A 20,980-nucleotide genomic window follows, 5' to 3' on the forward strand; every position below is an offset into this window, starting at 1 on the left:
TTTTTTAAGCCCGTACAGTGCTCTTCGCTTATGTCTGGTGTGTATGCCACCCAGTGGCCAGCCTGTGACCTGGGAGCTGATCTATCTCATAGCTTAGTTCTCCAAGTCTAGCTCTGCCGTTTAATGTGAGATCCATGTGTGTCACTTGGAAGTGACCCCGGGAGTACATAAACAAGTTCATGGTTTCTCTTTTCCAAGATCTTCCTTCTTTGCAATCTCTCGGTATTTCCTAGCTCCCCAGGGCTCTCCCTTTTGATCCTCTGTCCAGGAGTCTGGGACTTTATTTACCTCATTCTGCTATCCCTTTCCTGTGACGGCGGCCACATTTGGAGCCAAGCAATGATAGTTTAAAAAAGAGTAACAGAGATTTGATCACTTTCTTCAGATCACAGCTTCTCAGACTGAAACGGAAAGTTCTCATCCTTTAGAGTTTTCATTTCATATGAATTGCTACTGCCTCTGTCACAGGGCAGCTTGAAGGCTGGGGTGAGAGAAAGCAGGAAAAGATGGGAAAAATGTAGGCTCCTCCTCCTCCAAGTGTTAGCAGATCCCTTTCCCATTCTTTGAGCCAAAATAGGGCTTCTTCTGGAGTTCTGTGTGAGAGCACTGATGGTTTTCAGTCTGCACCGAATACAGTCCATGGGTACCAGGAGGGGGAAAGATGGTCAAGTCACTACCAGTGCAAAGGTGCTTTGAGTTCTGGTTGTCTTCTCCAGCCCACTTGCTACTCTTTACTTTTCAAGGTTCTCAAATAACTGCTCCATGACTTCGCACTGGTTCTATAGTTGCATTAGATTGGAGAGACAGAGTGGAGTGTGCTTACTGCACCTTACCCAGAACTAGAGCCTCTGGATATTTTACAGGAGGCCCGTTGGCAGGGGCCATGCTCAAGTTTGGTGGTTGAAACAAATTAAGGAAGGTTTTGAACCATAAGAGAGTGTTTCATTGCTGTTTGTGGTGGTAGTGAGCGAGGTGATGGGTTCTTGCTGGTACCTTTTTCAAAGGCATTTTAGCAGCTATGGCAGCTCTGTTTTTTAAACAGTAACCTCAGAACCTATAAATGCAAAATCTGAAGTTCAAGTTGGCCAGATGCTTCTGTTTTTTTAGCAAATCAATTTAGCTTTTTCATTTCCCCAGAGGAATCACCCAAAGGCTAATGTGAACTTTGCTTTAAGAACACATTATCCCATGAGAGAGCTGCAGAAGGCGATTGGGAGCTGGCCTTGGCCATCAGACAGACTTGAATTCCAGCCTCGGCCTTGTCACTTAGTAACTGCGTGACCTTGGTCTAGCTGCTGAACCTCGTTAACCTTCATTCCTTCATGGGTAAATGGAGATAAGTAATGATAGTGCTGGCATGATACAGTTGCTGTGTGATTCAGTGGAGGTAATGCTCTTCGTATGCTGCTTGATAAATATAAGCCGTTATTCTTACTATGATTGTTTTTGTGTCATCAGTAAAATGATGTGCCTCCTCAAATTACTTTTAATCTGTGGAAGTATTAATGTATGGCATCTGCCCACTTTCCTCTTAACATATCTGCTCATACTAAGCATCATTTAAGATTATCTCTTAAGATTTAAGAGCAATACACTTTGAGCTATGGTATTTCTGCCAGTGAAATTATTTGAATAAGTATTGTAACTTACTATCAGTGGAATCACAGTAAGTGTGTTACCCAGTCTTCTGGACATCTCATCCAAGAGCTGCCCCTCTGATGGTGCCATAGCAGGGACTCCTCTAGAAGAAGGCCACTTTTGAAGTGGTCTCCATCTCATCTGCTGATTGCAAATCCTATTTACAGCTGTCTTATGTTCTCGTCTTCATTTTTACATTGAAAAGAAGTTGATGCGTGTTACTGAAATGAACAGCAACCTGGTCACTTCCTAGAACGTTTTGTAAACAAAACTTATCAAAATGCTGCTTGGTTATAATAACATGTTATTTAAATGAATTTTAAAACATTTTATTCCTGCATATTTGGAAAACTGTATTTGAAAGGTAAAAGAAATTTTTAATTAATTTGGCTGTGCTGGGCCTCGGTTGCAGCACATGAGGTCTCCAGTCCTCACTGGGGCATGCGAACTCCTAGTTGCAGTTTGTAGGATCTAGTTCCCTGACCAGGGATTGAACCCAGGCCCCTTGCATTGGGACTGCATAGTCTTAGCCACTGGACCACCAGGGAAGTCCCCAAGGCAAAATATTTTTATTTTGTGGAAATACAAATCAAGGAGCTCTTGGACATAAGAATTAGTATTTTCTCTACTGTCTTTCACAAAGTATTGGTCTTTTGCATAAAATTTTATGTAATTATTTGCTTAGTTAATTGAAACTCAAGTAGTTTTTAGTAATTTTTAGTATGGTTGAAACATTTTGTTTTGAACATTTTACCAAAAATACATTAATAACTAGCCTCCAGTGATGGAGAAGATGTTGGCATAATATTATTTGATCAATTGCAAAGCAGAACAGCACTGGGTTATGCTGTGAGTTATGCTTATTTTCTTTCTACATGGATAAAATCTGATCTACAAGCCCTCCTGTGAGCCCTGGGTTTTAATTAAAATTTAAATTGCCTTTCCAAAAAACTCTCAGTTGACTGACTAAAACAAAATGCTGAAAAAAAAGGCTTTATTTTGACTTCTGTCCTGTCACTGGAAACCTTGTTGAAATAGAAGGATCACAGACAAAATACCGATGAAGGAAAAAACCACTTAAACTTGATGCACTTGGATGGACTGAAGTCTAAAAGCTTCTGGCATGTTCCTCAGCTCGAGGACCCCTACAAAACATCGTGTTCCCAGATGATAATGGACCAGTAGCAGGGATAGACAAACATGCTTTAAAAGCCTCCCAAGTAGAGGAGCATTCTGGAGACACAAGCCTGGGTTAGTATAAGAGTGAGATTTCCGAAGAGGAACATGTTTAACCTCATCCGAGATCTTCAAGGTAGATCTGAAGCCGGAGGAGTCCGTGTCTGTTACAGAGGCATGTGGAAAGTTTTTAAATTACACAAGGATAAGAAATTGGGCTGTTTTCATTGAAAGTGTGAATTTTAATTTTAAAAAGATTGGCTGTTATTTTCCATGCTAAAACGATCCATTAAAGGAGAGAAAACATTGGTGTAAACCCCTTAATTACACAGAGAATTTGAGAAAAGAAAGGTGACCAAATATCATTAACAAAGGTGCAGAAGGAGAAGGTAACGGTAGCTAAACATATTTTATCCACATCAGCATGTTTTAAAGTATGTTTCAAAGAACACTAGTTGGGCAGGGTGTTATAACTGAAGCAAGCAAAACAGTTTGGGATGCGGGAGGGAGGGATGGTCCATTGCAGTCTTGAATGAAGTGAAGCCCTTTGTAAGCCATTAAGGAAGCCAGATATATTTCTGATTTGATAAAATAAGTATGATTTAGAGATCCAGTTGATCATGTTGAAATTTTATTAGTGAGTCTTCAGGTAAGACATCAGTGTTCTCTAAGTTTTCTGTTAAAATACCAGTCAGATTTATTTTTGCTTGTTAGCTTTATCATTCTAAAAAATGTCAAGAAGTTAATTGTACCTTTTTATATCAGCTATAATATGTTTATTCTAATTTTTAATGTGGTGCCGTTTAGTGAAGATTTTCAGGGAAATTGTTAGGAGATATTCATGGTGAACCTATAATACAAAGCTTGAGTCTAACTTTTTGCAGGGTAGGGAGAGGTTCTCAGAAGATCGCTTCTGTAGAATAGCTTTAGAGTAAAATGCAGTATATTTGGGTAGAGTCATCCATGCTACCAAAAATAAAGATACTTTATATTTGAAGCAAATATACTGTTAAGGAATTATCATTGAATTTATGTTAAAAAATCTTCACATCAACTATACTGCAATAGAAACTAATTTTTTAAAAAGAAAAAAAAACCTATATAATTTACATATCATATAATTTATCCATTTTAAGTATCTACTTTCATGGATTTTAGTAGATTTGTACAGTTATGTAAATATCACCACAATCAAGTTTTAGGACATTTCTGTCACTACTAAAAGATCTCTAGTACTTGTCCCATCCCAAGACCGAGGCCAGCATTAACCCTCTTTCTGTTGTTATATTTCCGTTTTCTAGAAATTCCATATAAATGGAGTCATATAATATTTAGTTTTTCTGTCTGGTTCCCTTCACTTCACATGGTTTACAAAGTTTATATATGCTGTAACAAGTATTAGTTTTTTCCTTTCTACAGATGAGTAGTGGGCTTCTAAGATAGTGCCAGTAGTAAAGAACCTGCCTTCCAGTGCTGGAAATGTGAGACATGGGTTTGATCCCTGGGTTGGGAAGACCCTCTGGAGAAGGGCATGGCAACCCACTCCAGTATTCTTGGCTGGAGAATCCCCGTGGGCAGAGGAGCCTGGCAGGCTTCTGTCCATGGGGTCTCAAAGACTCAGACACGATTGCGTGACTAAGCACACACAGACGCCTAAGAGTGCAGTCAGGATTGTATGGTAAGTGTATATTCGACTTTTTAGGACGGTTTGTTGTTCATTCACTCAGTCGTGTCTGACTGTTTGCGACCCCACGGACTGCAGCACACCAGGCTTCCCTGTCCTCCACCATCTCACAGAGCTTGCTCAAACTCATGTCCACTGCGTCAGTGATGCCATCCAACCATCTCATCCTCTGTCATTCCCTTCTTCTCCTGCCTTCAATCTTTCCCAGCATCAGGGTCTTTTCTAATGAGTCAGCTCTTTACATCAGGTGGCCAAAGTATTGGAGCTTGAGCATCAGTCCTTCCAATGAATATTCAGGATTGATTTCCTTTAGGATGAACAGGTTGGGTCTCCTTGTAGTCCAAGGGACTCTCAAGAGTCTTCTCCAACACCACAGTTCAAAAGCATCAATTCTTTGGCTCTCAGCCTTCTTTATAGTCCAACTCTCCCATCCATACATGACTACTGGAAAAACCATAGGTTTGACTAGATGGACCTTTGTTGGCAAAGTAATGTCTCTCCTTTTTAATATGCTGTCTAGGTTGGTCATAGCTATTCTTCCAAGGAGCAAGTGTCTTTTAATTTTATGGTGCAGTCACCATCTGCAGTGGTTTTGGAGTCCAAGAAAATAAACTCTGTCACTGTTTCCATTGTCTCCCCATCTATTTGCCATGAAGTGATGGGACCAGATGCTATGGTCTTCGTTTTCTGAATGTTGACTTTTAAGCCAACTTTTTCACTCTCCTCTTTCACCTTCATCAAGAGGTATTTTAGTTCCATTTTGCTTTCTGCCATAAGGGTGGTGTCATCTGCATATCTGAGGTTATTGTTATTTCTATCAGCAATCTTGATTCCAGCTTGTGCTTCATCCAGTCTGGCATTTTGTATGATGTCCTCTGCATGTAAGTTAAATAAGCAGGGTGACAGTATACAGCCTTGACGTACTCCTTTCCCAATTTGGAATCAGTCTGTTGTTTCATGTCTCGTTCTGTTGCTTCTTGACCTGCATACAGATTTCTCAGGAGGCAGGTCAGGTGGTCTGGTATTCCCATCTCTTTAAGGATATTCTACAGTTGTGTTCCACACAGTCAAAAGCTTTGGCATAGTCAGTGAAGCAGAAGTAGATGTTTCTCTAGAACTCTCTTGCTTTTTTGATGATCCAATGAATGCTGGCAATTTGATCTCTGGTTCCCCTGCCTTTTCTAAATCCAGCTTGAACATCTGGAAGTTCTTGCTTCATGTACGGTTGGAGCCTGGCTTGGAGAATTTTGACCATTACTTTGCCAGTGTGTGAAATGAGTGCAGTTGTGCAATATTTTGAGCATTCTTTGGCATTGCCTTTCTTTGGGATTGGAATGAAAACTGACCTTTTCCAGGCCTGTAGCTACTGCTGAGTTTTCCAAATTTGCTGGCATATTGAGTGCAGCACTTTCACAGCATCATCTTTCAGAATTTGAAACAGCTCAACTGGAATTCCATCACCTCCTCTAGCTTTGTTCGCAGTGATGCTTCCTAAGGCCCACTTGACTTCATACTCCAGGATGTCTGGTTCTAGGTGAGTGGTCACACCATTGTGGTTATCTGGGTCATGAAGATCTTTTTTTGTATAGTTCTTCTGTGTAGTCTTGTCACCTCTTCTTAATATCTTCTGCTTCTGTTAGGTCCATACCATTTCTGTCCTTTATTGTGCTCATCTTTGCATGAAATGTTCCCTTGGTATCTCTAATTTTTTTGAAGAGATTCTAGCCTTTCCCGTTCTCTTGTTTTCCTCTATTTCTTTGCATTGATCACTTAGGAAAGCTTTCTTATCTCTCCTTGCTATTCTTTGGAACTCTGCATTCACATGGGTATATCTTTCTTTTTCTCCTTTGCCTTCCACTTCTCTTCTTTTCTCAGCTATTTGTAAAGCCTCCTCAGACAACCATTTTGCCTTTTTGATTTATTTTTCTTGGGGATGGTCTTGATCACCACCTCCTGTACAATGTTATGAACCTCTGTCCATAGTTTTTCAGGCCCTCTGTCTATCAGATCTAATCCCTTGAATCTATTTGTCACTTCCACTGTATAATCGTAAGGGATTTGATTTAGGTCATACCTGAATGGCCTAGTGGTTTTCCCTACTGTCTTCAATATAAGTCTGCTTTTGCAATAAGGAGTTCATGATCTGAGCCACAGTCAGCTTCTGGTCTTGTTTTTGTTGACTGTATAGAGCTTATCTTACTTCAGCTGCAAAGAATAGAATCAGTTTGATTTCAATATTGACCATCTTTTGATGCTCATGTGTAGAGTCATCTCTTGTGTTGTTGGAAGAGGGTGTTTGCTATGACCAGTCATTCTCTTGGCAGAACACTGTTAGCCTTCATTTTGTACTCCAAGGCCAAACTTGCCTCTTACTCCAGGTTATCTCTTGACTTCCTAGTTTTGCGTTCCAGTCTCCCATGATGAAAAGGACTTCTTTTTTTTGGTCTTGGTTCTAGAAGGTCTTGTAGGTCTTCACAGAAACATTCAACTTCAGCTTCTTCAGCATTGGTGGTTGGGGCATAAGAATGTCTTTTAAGACACTACCCAATTATTTTCCAAAGTGCCTGTAACATGCTACATTCTCACCACAACCACTGCATCAGTTTTTACTAGAATAAATGGTTAATGGTGAGCTTACAAGCAGGAAGCAGGGTGTGGATGAGGGCTGAAGAAGACTCTCCCACCACGAGCACTACTGTGATAGCAAGGATGCTGGGGAGTCCATTTGGACCACATGAGCAAAGGGGAGGGTTGGTATAAGGAGATCAGGCTCCCTGGTGGCCGCAGACCGGGAAACAGTTCAGGCTGGGGAGTCTGATGGCATGTGAGAATGAGCTAGACTGGGGCTGCGTGTGCTGTTGGCGGCTGACATCTGACACGGGCTCCCGGGCACAGAAGCACTCTAGCTGTAGGCCTGGGCTGCAGCATTAGACTCCAGAGTGGAAGACTGAAAACAGATGGAGACTTACCACCCTCAGGCTTGTGGTAAGGCTGAAGTGTGGGACACTCCAACTTCGGGCAGAGAAACAGAGTCAGATGCAGGGATGGAACCCAGGTCAGGGAGGAAACATCAAGGAGCTGGACCTTGGTAGCCTCACAGGCCCCAGGGGCCGCCCTAAGTCAGCTTGCAGTGAAGATGCTGCAGAGACGAGCTTCCTAGCAGAAGTGAGTTGGTGAAGGTGGACTAGCAGGCCTGTGATATTTTGGATAGAGAGTTGAGCCTTTGATAGATGAACAGCAATAATAGCAACCAGTGTTTATGTAGTACTGAGTGCTTAGAACACTAAGTACTCTTCTAGGTGTTTTACATAACGTGCGTACGTGCTAAGTCACTTCAGTGGTGTCTCTCCCAGCACCTTTCTTTTAGTTTTTTTTATCTTTTTACTATTAAGTGAAAAGTTCTTTACATTCTTTTTTTTTTTCTAATTAAAAAAATTGTATTTACTTAGAAGCATTCAGAATGTCAACAAAACAGCTGCAACTTTTTTTCTTTTTCTTTTTTCGCAATTACAGAGTGGTATTCAGTTAACAGAACAACAATTATTCGTAGAAGCTGCATCAGACAACTGAAGATGAAAAAACTACCATCCCCATATATAACTAATTTGTGCTGTGCACCAACAAGAACCTGCTTTCAATTTCCATGCCAATTTACAACCCCCATACTGTACCAGGCAAGGTTAGTGGCTATTGAAAATACCACCAGGACAGGGCTATCTAAAGACACATTCGGTAGTGTGTTAACGATACAAAAAAAGACACTGTACAGTTTAAAAACAAATCTTACCCAGCCTTACATTTCAATTTTTTTTTCTTTAAAAGGAGTGAGTTGTGTACAGGGGGGTTAAATGCTGTATAGACAAGAAAAAAAAAACTGCGCTAGAACCAACTTATTCATCATCATCATCTTCTTCTTTCTCCTCATCCTCTTCATCTTCTTCTTCCTCCTCATCCTCTTCATCTTCCTCATCTTCCTCCTCTTCCTTCTTTTTCTTGCTTTTTTCAGCCTTGACAACGCCCTTTTTTGCTGCATCAGGCTTCCCTTTAGCTCGGTATGCAGCAGTATCCTTTTCATATTTTCCCTTCAGCTTAGCAGCCTTCTTCTCATAAGGCTGCTTGTCATCCGCAGCAGTGTTATTCCACATCTCTCCCAGTTTCTTTGCAACATCACCAATGGACAGGCCAGGATGTTCGCCTTTGATTTTTGGACGATACTCAGAACAAAACAAGAAAAAGGCCGAAGGAGGCCTCTTGGGTGCATTGGGATCCTTGAACTTCTTTTTTGTTTCCCCTTTAGGAGGGATATAAGTTTTCATTTCTCTTTCATAACGGGCCTTGTCCGCCTTTGCCATGTCTTCAAATTTTCCTTTCTCTTTAGCAGACATGGTCTTCCACCTCTCTGAGCACTTCTTAGAAAACTCTGAGAAGTTGACTGAAGCATCCGGGTGCTTCTTCTTGCGCTGCTCCCGGCAAGTTTGCACAAAGAATGCATATGATGACATTTTGCCTCTCGGCTTCTTAGGATCTCCTTTGCCCATGATTAATTATTTTTCCTCCGCGAGGCACAGAGTCGCCCAGTGCCCGTCCGGCTCTCACTTGCCCCGGCGCTGTCTCTATGGAGCTCAATGTACTGCAATGGCTGTGAGAGCGGGAGCCAGCAATTCTTTACATTCTATAGTGCTTTTCAGTTTTCATGTTTTACACATGATTTCATGTAATCCTGCCATAACCCTTTTCTCCCACTCCTATGTTGCCCCTCCTCCCCACCAATTTGTAGCCACCAGTTTGTCTATACCTGTGAGTCACTTTTAAAAATTTATTCGTTTGTTGTATTTTTTTTTAATTTCACATGTAAGTGATGCCATGCACTATTTGTCTTTCTCTGTATGACTTATTTCCTTTAGGAAGGTGCCGTCCAAGTCCATCCATGTTGTTGCGAATGGAAAAATTTTTATTCTTTTTTTTTTTTTTTACGACCAAGTAGTATTCCATTGTGTGTCTATATATCTGTTGATGGACACTTAGACTGCTGCTATCCCTTGGCAGTTTGTAAATAATGCTCCTATGAGCACTGGGGTGCATGTATCTTTTCGAATGAGAGTTTTTGTGGTTTTCAGACACATACTGAGGAGTGAAATTACTGGGTTGTGTGGGGTTCTCTAGTTAGTGTTTTGAGGAACCTCTGTACATTCCCAGCAGCAGTGTGGAGGGCTCCCTTTTCTCTGCATCTTCCCCGCCTGTTGCTGTCTGTGCTCTTTCTGATGATAGCCGTCCTGACAGGTGTGAGCCTTTGATTTGCATTTCCCTGGTGAGGACCCATCACCTATTTCCTTTCCTCCTCAATTGATATAAAAACAACAGTGTCTTTCAGGTCATTTGATGGATTTTTTTTTTTTTTTGGTACACTTGATCCACAGATTTACATTATTGATCTAAGATAACTGATTCTATAAATACAGTAGGCATCAGGCCTGTGGGCATCAGGGCCTTTGTGAGAGGCAGGGCTCCCGTCAGTTAGGCTGCTTGTGGAGACCACCGAGCCCTCCAAGGTCAGAGAGGGGAGCAGCCCAGACCACACTTAACTGCATCCATTGTAGAAATCTGCCAGCTGTAGCTGAGGACCAAATCTAACACACTGCCTGTTACCATACAACTTATGACCTAAGAAAGATGTCCACATTTCTGAATAGTTGAAAAAACCCCATTTTTCAGAATACAAGTTTCAATGAATGTGAACAATGTTCTAATGAAATAGTTCCATTCATCCATTTGCATATTGCCCGCGGCTGAGCTCACGCTATAGTAGTTGCAGTGTAGACCAAGTGGCATCAAAACCAAAAATCGTAACTCTCTGGCCCTTTACAGAAATGTTTGCCCACCCATGGTCTGCTGGGGGAGACTGGAGAGTGATGAGCCTCTGGAGCAGAGGGACTAAGCTTTTTAATGGAGAGGGAGACACCGGGCAGTGTGATGTCCTCCCTGGTGAGAGCACCTCAGACTCTGGGTTTGGTTTCCACTCTACCAGTGATGGGCTTTTTGACCTTGGGCAAGTTACTTAACCTGTCTGTGCTTCCATTTCTGTATCTATATGATGGGGATAATAATAGTTCCCACTTCATAGGTTGTTACAAAGTTTATAGGCAAAACACTTAAACAGTATTTTACATATAAATAAAATGCACAAAAAAAGGTGGTTAATGTTCATCCTTATGCCGTGGACATTTATTTTCTCTAGGCAAGGCACAGCAGGGCCCTAGTAACTTCCACAGCTTGGCCTCTCGGGCTAGCACGCCATGCTCAGAATTATAAGCCTCCTTCGCCTCCTGAGATGCTTTGTCCCCAGCACAGGCCCTGGTGGCCCATAGGCATACCTTTCTTCTCTTTCTCCTGGGCCAGCCCTCCCTGAGGCTCCAGGCTCTCTTCCAGGGCCCCGCTGCCAGCCATGATGCTGGCTGTCGTGTGCTGGCACCCAAACCTGGGCTGCATGGGTCTCACCCGGACCTGCCTCCACGTCCTGTCACAATGACTGCACCCCCGGTAGCCCTGCAGGGCCCCAGGCATGACCTTGAGTCCAGTGGGGGAGACAGCGCCGTGGTGAGTCCTGTGTGTGAGCTGCCCCACGTCTAGATCACTCTCTGTTTCGTGGACCGGGAACTGCATGCCTGGTTGTAGGCTGGGTGTTCTGCTCACATCATCATCCTCATGAAATCCCTGAAGCGTAGCACCACGCTTATCTTAGGGGAGAGTGTCATGGCGCTGGGGATGAGCCCTTCTGCTGGATCAAGGCTAGAACATGGCTTCCCTGGGGGCCGGTGTCGTATGCAGATTTGATTTCCCGTAGTAAAGGTAGAAGTCTTGTCCTGTCTCTGACAACGGCGGTTCGTTTCTGCCCCCTACCCTTGGCTCCCTCATTCCCCTATCCCTGTGACATGCTGTCCAGGGACTCACGCAGGACAGTCTGAGGTTCCAGGTGGTTGCTGTTGTTCAGTTGCCTAGTCATGTCTGACTCTTTGCGACCTCATGGACTGCAGCATGCCAGGCCTCCCTGTCTGTCCCCATCTCCTGAAGTTTGCCCCAGTTCATGTCCATTGAGTCGGCGACACCATCCAGCCATCTCATCCTCTGATGCCCTCTTCTCCTTCTGCCCTCAGTCTTTCTCAGCATCAGGCTCTTTTCTAATTTGTCAGCTCTTTGCATCAAAAATACTGGAGCGTCAGCTTCAGCATCAGTCCTTCCAGTGAGTATTCTGGGTTGATTTCCTTTAAGATTGACTTGTTTGATCCCCTCGCTGTATGAGCCATAAGAGGTTTCAGGCAAGCAAACAGAAAAATCCAAGGTATGTTACTGACATGATGTCGTCTGTGTTAACAGCACAGCTAGACCATGCCTGCCCTTCCCCGCTGCAAAGACAGAGGTGTGGAGAGGTGAAGTGACGCTCCCTGTTACAGCTAGGCTTCCAAAGCTGGCTCTGACTCTGAAACTAAGGAATATTTTTGGCAGAGATGGAAAGTGAAAGGCTAGTAAGTGTTCACTAGACTGCCAGCTCCATGAGGGTACGGGTTGTTGCCTGTTTTATTCACAGTTGGAGCCCAAGGGCCCAAAGAAGTACTGGATTTGTGGTTAGCTCCCAACAAATATTGCTTGCAGTCATAGTGATTGATATTTGACCAAGGCACAGAGAAACTCATTATTGGTAGTTGCTAAGTGGTGTCCAACTCTTTTGCAGCCCCATCGACTGTAGCCTGCCAGGCTCCTCTGTCCATGGCATTTCCCAGGCAGGAATACTGGAGTGGGTTGCCATTTCCTTCGCCAGGGGATCTTCCCAACCCAGGGATCGAACCCCTGTATCCTGCATAAGAAGGTGGGTTCTTTACCACTGAGCCACCAGGGAAGCCTGCAGAGAAACTTGGAACTTCCTGTTTGGATGGGAACATGAGAGAGAGCATAGCTATACACTGAGTGGGATGCTTTATTTATAGCCTCAAAAATTAAATTGATACCCCAAATTAAATTAGCTTTTTTAATGAGCTGTGACTTCTTCCCCATCCACAACAAGATCACTGGCCTCGGGGGACAAAACTTCCCAGACCCGATCACACAACATCATGACAGGCAGAGGCCCCATGTCCACAGTGTGATGAAGCAAGGGTGTTATGTCCACTCGGTCAGCCCCGTAGGTGCACATGCAGAGTCCTGCTTCTCTGTTGGGATAGGGATGTTGCTAAGTGGTGTCCAACTCTTTTGCAGCCCCATGGACTGTAGGAAGGAAATGGCAACCCACTCCAGAAAAACCCTGGAAATTCATACCTCAAACATGGAGCTGTGGCCTGACTTGTGTCCGCACCCTCCTCAGTCCAGATTCAGGAGTTGAAGCCACCATAACTACTGGAGTTGGAGCCTTCAGCAAGGAGATTAAGGCCAATGAGTCACAGCCGGGGCCCTGGCACAGTGTGGTTAGTGCCCAAAGAGATGAGACACTGGTCCACTGGCTCTCTGCAATGTAAGGGCACAATGAGAAGGTGGCAACCTGGGGAGAGGATTCTCACCAGAAACCCAGTCTTCTGGCTCCTTAAAAATGGGCTTCCCAGAACTGTGAGAAAATTGTCTTCAGTTGTTGGAGCCGCCTAGAGTGTGGTTTTTGTTACGGGGACCTGTGCTGACTGATACACATGGTTCTTTTAGTATTCATCCACTGACATAACTAGCGTCTGGCTGGAAGGTCATCACACTTTCAACAGCAGAAGCAGATATCTCCAAATGATGCCACTAATACTTAATAATTGATGCTTTCGAACTCTGGTGTTGGAGAAGACTCTTGAGAGTCCCTTGGACAGCAGGGAGATCAAGCCAATCCTAAAGGAGATCAACTCTGAGTATTCATTGGAAGGATTGATGCTGAAGCTCCAATACTTTGGCCACCTGATGCAAAGAATGGACTCATTGGAAAAGACCCTGATGCTGGGAAGGATTGAGGGCAGGAGAATAAGGGGACGACAGAGGATGAGAGGGTTGGATGGCATCATCGACTCAATGGATGTGAGTTTGAGCAAACTCCAGGAGATGGTGAAGGACAGGGAAGCCTGACGTGTTGCAGTGCATGGGGTCGTAAAGAGTCAGACACGACTGAGCGGCTGAACAACAGCAATGACGACAATACTTAATAAATTGTATCCAAATGTATAGGATGTATAGTGGTTCATATTTTTACAACAGGAACAGCTTCATTGAGTCCTTTTCTGCATAGAAAGTCAACCAAAAAATTTAATTTTTGTACTAACACCCCAAAAAGATGTCCTTTTCATTATAGGGGACTGGAATGCAAAAGTAGGCAGTCAAGAAATACTGGAGTAACAGGCAAATTTGGCCTTGGAGTACAGAATGAAGCAGGAAAAAGGCTAATAGAGTTTTGCCAAGAGAACACACTGGTCATAGCAAGCACCCTCTTCCAAAAGCACAAGAGAAGACTCTACACATGGATATCATCAGATGGTCAATACTGAAACCAGATTGATTATATCCTTTGCAGTCAAAGATGGAGAAGCTCTATACAGTCAGCAAAACCAAGACTGGGAACTGACTGTGGCTCAGAACATGAACTCCGTATTGCCAAATTCAGACTTAAATTGAAGAAAGTATGGAAAACCACTAGACCATTCAGGTATGACCTAAATCAAATCCCTAACAATTATATGGTGGAAGTGAGAAATAGACTTAAGGGACTAGATCTGATAGACAGAATGCCTGATGAACTTTGGATGGAGGTCTGTGATGTTGTACAGGAGACAGGGAGCAAGACCATCCCCATGAAAAAGAAATGCAAAATAGCAAAATGGCTGTCTAAGGAGACCTTAAAAATAGCTGTGAAAAGAAGAGAAGTGAAAAGCAAAGGAGAAAAGGAAAGTTATATCCATTTGAATGCAGAGTTCCAAAAAATAGCAAGGAGAGATAAGACAGCCTACCTCAGTGATCAGTGCAAAGAAATAGAGGAAAACAATAGAATGGGAAAGACTAGAGATCTCTTCAAGAAAATTAGAGATACCAAGGGAACATTTCATGCAAAGTTGGGCTCAGTAAAGGACAGAAATGGTATGGACTTAACAAAAGCAGAAGATATTAAGAAGAGGTGGCAAGAATACACAGAAGAACTATACAGAAAAGATCTTCATGACCAAGATACTCACAATGGTGTGATCACTCACCTAGAGCCAGACATCCTGGAATGTGAAGTCCAGTGGGCCTTAGGAAGCATCACTACAAACACAGCTAGTGGAGGTGATGGAATTCCAGTTGAGCTATTTCAAACCCTCAAAGATGATGCTGTGAAAGTGCTGCACTCAATATGCCAGCAAATTTGGAAAACTCAGCAGTGGCCACAGGAAAGGTCAGTTGGAAAAGGTCAGTTTTCATTCTAATCCCAAAGAAAGGCAATGCCAAAGAATGCTCAAACTACCACACAATTGCACTCATCTCACATATTAGTAAAGTAATGCTCAAAAGTCTCCAAGCTAGGCTTCAACAGTACGTGAACTGTGAACTTCCAGACATTCAAGCTGGATTTAGAAAAGGCAGAGGAACCAGAGATCAAATTGCCAACATCTGCTGGATCATGGAAAAAGCAAGAGAGTTCCAGAAAAACATCTACTTTTGCTTTATTGACTATGCCAAAGCCTTTGACTGTGTGTATCACAACAAACTGTAAATTCTGAAAGAGATGGGAATACCAGAACACCTGACCTGCCTCCTGAGAAATCTGTATGAAGGTCAAGAAGCAACAGTTAGAAGTGGACATGGAACAACAGACTGGTTCCAAATAGGAAAAGGAGTACGTTAAGGCTGTATATTGTCACCCTGCTTATTTAACTTCTATGCAGAGTACATCATGAGAAACGCTGGGCTGGATGAAGCACAAGCTGGAATCAAGATTTCTGGCAGAAATACCAATAACCTCAGATATTCAGATGATACTACCCTTATGGCAGAAAGTGAAGAAGAACTAAAGAGCCTTTTGATGAAAGTGAAAGAAGAGAGTGAAAAAGTTGGCTTAAAACTCAACATTCAGAAAACTAAGATCATGGCATCCGGTCCCATCACTTCATGGCAAGTAGATGGGGAAACAATGGAAACAGTGAGAGACTTTACTTTCTTGGGCTCCAGAATCAGTGCAGATGGTGACTACAGCCATGAAATTAAAAGACGCTTGCTCCTTGAAAGAAAAGTTACGACCAACTTAGACAGCATATTAAAAAGCAGAGAGATTACTTTGCCAACAAAGGTCATCTAGTCAAGCCTATGGTTTTTCCAATAGTCATGTATGGATGTGAGAGTTGGACTTTAAAGAAAGCTGACTGCCAAAGAATTAATGCTTTTGACCTGTGGTGTTGGAGAAGACTCTTGAGAGTCTCTTGGACTGCAAGGAGATCCAACCAGTCCATCCTAAAGGAAATCAGTCCTGAATATTCATTGGAAGGACTGATGCTGAAGCTGAAACTCCAGTATTTTGGCCACCTGATGCAAAGAGCTGACTCATTTGAAAAGACCCTGATGCTGGGAAAGGTTGAAGGTGGTAGGAGAGGGGGATGACAGAGGATGAGCTGGTTGGATGGCATCACTGACTCAATGGACAGGAGTTTGAATAAACTCTGGGAGTTGGTGATGGACAAGGAAGCCTGGTGTGCTGCAGTCCATGGGGTGGCAGTGAGTCGGACACAACTGAGTGACTGAACTGAAGTGAGTTCTCGAAGTCCTGCTATGTTATTGTGAAAGTTAAGCAAGTTTATGCTCAGAGAGTTTGAACGAGTGGTCTAAGGCCACACAGTGTTTTGAGTGGCAGAGCTGAACCCCAGCATAAGCCTGTGACTCTTCGGCGGGGCCGTTTACACTTCAGGACACAGTTCAGGTTCTCTGACCCGTGCTGGTCATATCTATCAGGTGGCCCAAAGGAGCTCAAAGTAGGGTGCTGTAACGGAACGAGGCATCAGGAGCATTTAGGACGGAGGATTTGTCTTTGTCCTTAATTTACCTGCCGGCGTTTTCTGAAGTAGTGGATGTCTCAGAAGTGTGTGGGATGCAGCTTGCCGCATTTGCAGCAGTTAGTAGGCAGAGTAAGAAGAGCTGCGGAAGGCGCTGGCAGGAGCCAGACTTCGCAGCTGTGCAGGCTGCTCGATCTTGGTCACCTGAAGCACGCCGTTTTAGAAGCGGTTCATTCTCCACTGATGAAAATGAGAGGAACTAAGTTTGGGGCGGCGGGGTGAGGGGGAGCAAGCATACCAGCACAGAACAAGTCATTTGGCTGAAGAGTCTGCAAGCTTGGATTGGATTCCTGGGAAACATGAAGATGTGTGAAAACAAAAGCAGCAGGTTCAAGCTGGTGCCGGACTTGCATAAGAAGATGCATCCAGGGGTTCCTTCTGTTGGTCAGGTTATGTGCACACATCCCTGTTATATAATTACTGCTTGTCTTAATTGCCTCTGTCTTGAAAACAGCATAAGCACAAGCAACACAGTGAAACTAATATTTGAGTGGAAAAGCATGTACCCATGAGCTGCTTCTTTCTCGTCCAACTGGAAGGCAGTGTAAGAAATTCACATTTATTGTCTGCCTGGCTATGTCAGGCTCTGCCCTGGGCTCTTTAGGTGGGCTTATTGTATTTTTGTCTTCATAGCAACTTTGTGAGGTAGATACAAATTAATAAATAGAGTGGTAAAACAACTTGTTCAAGGTTTTTCTCTTTTAAAGTTGGGAATGGAAACAAGGTCACATGAGTCAGAAGTCCTTGCTCACTGTTGACGGGGTTCAGTCCCTCCCCTCCTTTGTTCCCTCTCTGGGGAGTCAGGGGAGAGGTGAGGGAGGTCCCCCTCCTGCCCCCGAGCTGCATGATGAGGGGGAACCTGGTGAAACGTCCGTCTTTGATGCTTAAAGAGCAAGTTGTCTTGAGGTTGCGGGATGCCTTCCCCTGTTCATCAGCTCGGCTCTCTTAGTGAAAGCAGAAGAGGTTTCTTGCTCTCCCATGTGGCAGTAACCTCCACATTCTTGCCCACCCAGCGATAACTCCATTGCCATGGTCCACAGCCTGAGTCAGGTGTGGGAGGCCTCAACCTCTCTACATCATTCCTGTCCTGACTTCTCCAGCGGGGTCCCTGGTTCCAGCTTCGCTGAGACCTCCAGAGAAGAAGCCTGGTTTCCTGAGCCACCAAGCCTCCTCTCCACAGGTGCAGGGAGAGGGTGCCAAGGGCCAGAGGAGACATTCCAGGATTCTGCAAATAGATTTTGGCTGAACATTGTGAGACGCGTTTTCTTTCTAGGTCCAGGTGTAAAAGTATGTAATACAGATACTCTTGATTAAGTAGCCATCTGTAGTAGCATCATTAAGCCACAATATGGATTCTCACAGAGGGCTTTGAAAATTGGGGAAGCTGTCCAACAATAGTAGCTGAGAGCATGGGTTTTGGAGTCGGACCGCCGAGGTTCGTATCCCATTTGTTTGGTGTTTAACTTGTACCTTGATTTCTTTGTTTGTAAAATGGGATTAGGAATGTACGTGTTATCCTGATAGCTGTGGGGTTAAACAGGAGAGTGAGGGGAACTTTGAAATTTAGAGTAACTCTGTTAGTCGCTCAGTTGTGTCCAACTCCATGTGACTCCATGGGCTATAGCCTGTCAGGCTCCCCTGTCCATGGAATTCTCCAGGCAAGAATAGTGGAGTGCTTGCCGTCCCTAAAGCCGCCATGAATTGTAACATTCTGTGACCCCATACCAATTTTCTTTTATTCTAATATTTATACTTTAATGTAATCACTGATTATATTTGGGTCTAAATCTTTTTTTTTTTTTCCTTTGTCCCATCTGTTTTATGTTTCATTCCTTTCCTCTTTAAGGTGGATTACATTGAAAAAAAAAAGTTTGATCCCTCCTTCTCACAGTGTGCTTCTTTTCTTGCTTACCAGAGAAAATAGAACACACTCCTGTAACTTATCAAAGTCGGAAGTGAACCAGCATGGCCCATGCCTCCAAGAGTGTGGAAGGGTCATCTCCCTTTTGTCTTACGTGCTGTTGTGGTCTTGTATGTTTTGTGTGGTCTTCTATTTCCCAGTATGTAGTAAACCCCATGAGACACTGCATTCTGCTGTCAGTATTATTTAGGTTGACCCACATGTCCCATTTTTGTTGTTCCTTCTTATATTTCTTCCATCTGGAAACATCTTTCTTCTGCTTGAACACTCATTTCCTTTGATGCAGGTCTTCTTTGGCAGGCTATTTTCATTTAATAATATCTTGATTACACCTTAATTCTTTTCTTTTAAATTGAAGTAATTACACCTTAATTCTTTTTTTAAATTGAAGTAATACAATATTACTTCATTACATGGAACAATAGACTGGTTACAAATCGGGAAAGGAGTACATCAAGGCTGTATATTGTCACCCTGCTTATTTAACTGATATGCAGAGTACATCACGCGAAATGCCAGGCTGGATGAAGCACAGACTGGAATCAAGATCGCTGGGAGAAATATCAGTAACCTCAGATATGCAGATGACACCACCCTTATGGCAGAAAGCGAAGAACTAAAGAGCCTCTTGATGAAAGTGAAAGAGGAGAGTGAAAAGGTTGGCTTAAAACTCAACATTCAGAAAACTAAGATCATGGCATCTGGTCCGATGACTTCATGGCAAGTAGATGGGGAAACAGTGAGAGACTTTATTCTGGGGGGCTGCAAAATCACTGCAGATGGTGACTGCAGCCATGAAATTAAAAGATGCCTGCTCCTTGGAAGAAAAGCTTTGACCAACCTAGACAGCATATTAAAAAGCAGAGACATTACATTTCCAGCAAAGGTCTGTCCAGTCAAAGCTATGGTTTTTCCAGTGGTCATGTATGGATGTGAGAGTTGGACTATAAAGAAAGCTGAGCGCCGAAAAATTTATTCTTTTGAACTTGGAGGAGGCTCTTGAGAGTCCCTTGGACTGCAAGGAGATCCAAGCAGTCCATCCTAAAGGAAATAATTCCTATATATTCATTGAAAGGACTGATGCTGAAGCTGAAACTCCAGTACTTTGGCCAACTTATGTGAGGAACTGCCTCATTGGAAAAGACCCTGATGCTGGGAAAGATCGAAGGCAGGAGGAGAGGGGGACGACAGAGGATGAGATGGTTGGGTGGCATCACCGACTCAATGAATATGAGTTTGAGTAGGCTCCAGGAGTTGGTGATGGACAGGGAAGCCTGACATGCTGCAGTCCATGGGGTCACAAAGAGTTGAACATGACTGAGCAACTGAACTGAATACAATATTGTGTTAGTTTCAGGTGTATGGCCAAGTGATTCAGTTATATGTGTATATATATATATACATATACATGTGTATGTATACATATACATGTATATATATGTATATATATACACATATACATATGTGTATATGTATATATCACACACATATACATATGTATGTATGTGTATATGTATATACGCACACACACATATATGTATATATACTGTTTAAAATTCTTTTCCATTATAGTTTGTTGCAAGAGGCAGACCATAGCTATACAGTAAATCCTTTGTTGTCTATCTGTTTTTTATATGGTCGTGTGCATCTATTAAGCCCATATTCCCAACGTATCCCTCCTCCTCTTCCCCTTTGGTAATTATAGGTTTGTTTTCAATGTCAATGAGTCTGTTTCCATTTTAATTAGGTTCATTTGTATATTTTTTAGATTCCATTCCACATATGAGTGGTATGATATTTGTCATTCTCTGACTGACGTCACTGAATATGACAATCTCTAGGTCCATCCTTGTTCCTCAGATGATGCTGTTTCTTTCTTTTTATGGCTGAGAAATGTTGTATTTGTGTGCCACTTCTTCTCTATTCATGTATCTGTCAATGGACCCTGAGGTCGCTTGCACCGTTTTTCTTGAAGTCTCTTTTTGCTGCGTATGAAATTCTAGTGTGGTAGTTGTTTTCTGTGAGCAGTACTGTCAAGGGGAAAGTGTCATCCTATCATCTCTGGCTTCTCTCATCGCTGCTGAGAAGTATTACTCTGAGGATTTCTTTGAAGGTCATTATAATTTTCCCTCTGGCTGGCTCTTAAGCTTTTCTTTGATTTTCTGCAATTTCACTGTGCAATGCGTAGGTGTGAGTTTCTTCTTATTTATACTGCTTGAGAATTGTAAGTTCTTCTGAGTCCATGGATTGATGTCTTTTACTAGTTCTAAAATATTCTCAGCCGTGACCTCCTTACATGATGCTTCTCTCTCAACTTCTCACTCATCTCCTTGAACTCCAAGTTCATCTTTGTGTCTCTGTGATACATTCTGCATAGTTTTTCTGACATCTTATGATTTACTAATATTCTGTTATGTCTTATCAGCTGTTAAATCCTCCCACTGATTTATAGATTTTGATTCTTTTTTTTTTCTTTCATTCTAGAATTTTTATTTGGTTCTTTCCCAAGTCATTAAAAAAACCATTTTCAAT

At 42.9% G+C, this 20,980-nt stretch overlaps 1 protein-coding gene and 1 pseudogene across 4 annotated transcripts in view; one reads left to right on the forward strand and one right to left on the reverse strand.

The window, feature by feature from the left end:
* The window catches only part of PDE8B (phosphodiesterase 8B), a 258,748-nt gene that overhangs the window by 70,022 nt on the left and 167,746 nt on the right, over nucleotides 1–20,980 (forward strand). The window lies entirely within an intron of this gene.
* LOC138443288 (high mobility group protein B1 pseudogene) lies at nucleotides 8,292–9,128 on the reverse strand (annotated as a pseudogene).

This window comes from Ovis canadensis, chromosome 7, assembly GCF_042477335.2.
Source record: "Ovis canadensis isolate MfBH-ARS-UI-01 breed Bighorn chromosome 7, ARS-UI_OviCan_v2, whole genome shotgun sequence".
Classification (NCBI taxonomy): domain Eukaryota; kingdom Metazoa; phylum Chordata; class Mammalia; order Artiodactyla; family Bovidae; genus Ovis; species Ovis canadensis.